Here is a 1,274-nt window from a genome sequence, read left to right as displayed (position 1 = left end):
TCTTGACTTCTCTAAAGAAGCATTCTAATATAAACAAATAAATAAGTAAACACACACAATAAACATACATTAGAATTTAAAAGCAAAACTTGGAGAATTATACAGTCTGGTTTCAAAATATAATACAAAGCAAGAGTCACAAAAACATCAGGGTATTGGCTTAAAGTTGACATGACACATAAGCAATGGAACAGAATAGAAAGCCCAGAAATAAATGTATGTATTTATGGCCAATTGGTTGTCAACAAAGATACCAAAAACACACAATGGCGAGAGGACCATCTCTTCAATGAGGTATATTGAGAACACAGTATATCCACTTGCAGAAGAATAAGATTAGGTCATTATCTAATATCTGTACAAAAAAGTAATTCAAACTGGATTTAAAACATAAACATAAAAACTGAAACCATAGCCCTTTGGTGGCCATCGCCGGAGCGGCAGCTGCCAAAATGAAGTTCAATCCCTTTGTGACTTCTGATAGGAGCAAGAACTGGAAAAGGCATTTCAATGCCCCTTCCCACATTCGCCGGAAGATTATGTCTTCTCCCCTTTCCAAAGAGCTGAAACAGAAGTACAACGTGCGATCCATGCCTATCCGAAAGGATGATGAAGTGCAAGTTGGGTGAGGACACTATAAGGGTCAGCAAATTGGCAAAGTAGTCCAGGTTTACAGGAAGAAATACGTCATCTACATTGAGTGGGTGCAGCAAGAAAAGGCCAATGGCACAACTGTCCATGTGGGCATTCACCCCAGCAAGGTGGTTATCACTAGGCTAAAGCTGGACAAAGACCGCAAAAAGATCCTGGAACGGAAAGCCAAGTCTCGTCAAGTAGGAAAGGAGAAGGGCAAATACAAGAAAGAAACGATTGAGAAGATGCAAGAATAAAATCATCTTATATATGCAACTTTCATTAAAAACTGAAATAATAAAAAAAACTGAAACCATAAAACTTCTGGAAGAAAACATGGGGGAAAATGCTCCATGACATTGATCTGGAGAATGATTTTTTTAAAATGATTTTATTTATTTATCTGAAAGGTAGAGTTACAGAGGCAGAACGAAAAAGAGAGAGACAGAGAGAGGGAGGGAGAGAGAGAGAATCTTCCATCCGCTGGTTCACTCCCCAGATGGCCACAACAGCCGGAGCTGGGTCAATTGGAAGCCAGAAGCCAGGAGCTTCTTGCATGTCTCCCATGTGGGTGCAGCAGCCCAAGCACTTGAGCCATCTTCTACTGCTTTCCCAGGCCATAGCAGAGAGCTGGATCGGAA

The 1,274-nt window shown here is 40.5% G+C and overlaps 1 pseudogene; it reads left to right on the top strand.

The window, feature by feature from the left end:
* Window positions 1-421: 421 nt before the first annotated feature.
* On the top strand, window positions 422-934 carry LOC133764641 (large ribosomal subunit protein uL24-like; annotated as a pseudogene).
* The last annotated feature ends 340 nt before the right edge of the window (window positions 935-1,274 follow it).

The sequence above is a fragment of the Lepus europaeus genome, chromosome 7 (genome assembly GCF_033115175.1).
Source record: "Lepus europaeus isolate LE1 chromosome 7, mLepTim1.pri, whole genome shotgun sequence".
NCBI classification, from domain to species: domain Eukaryota; kingdom Metazoa; phylum Chordata; class Mammalia; order Lagomorpha; family Leporidae; genus Lepus; species Lepus europaeus.
Note: the sequence above shows the minus strand (reverse complement) of the source record. Positions and strands in the feature narration are given on the sequence as shown.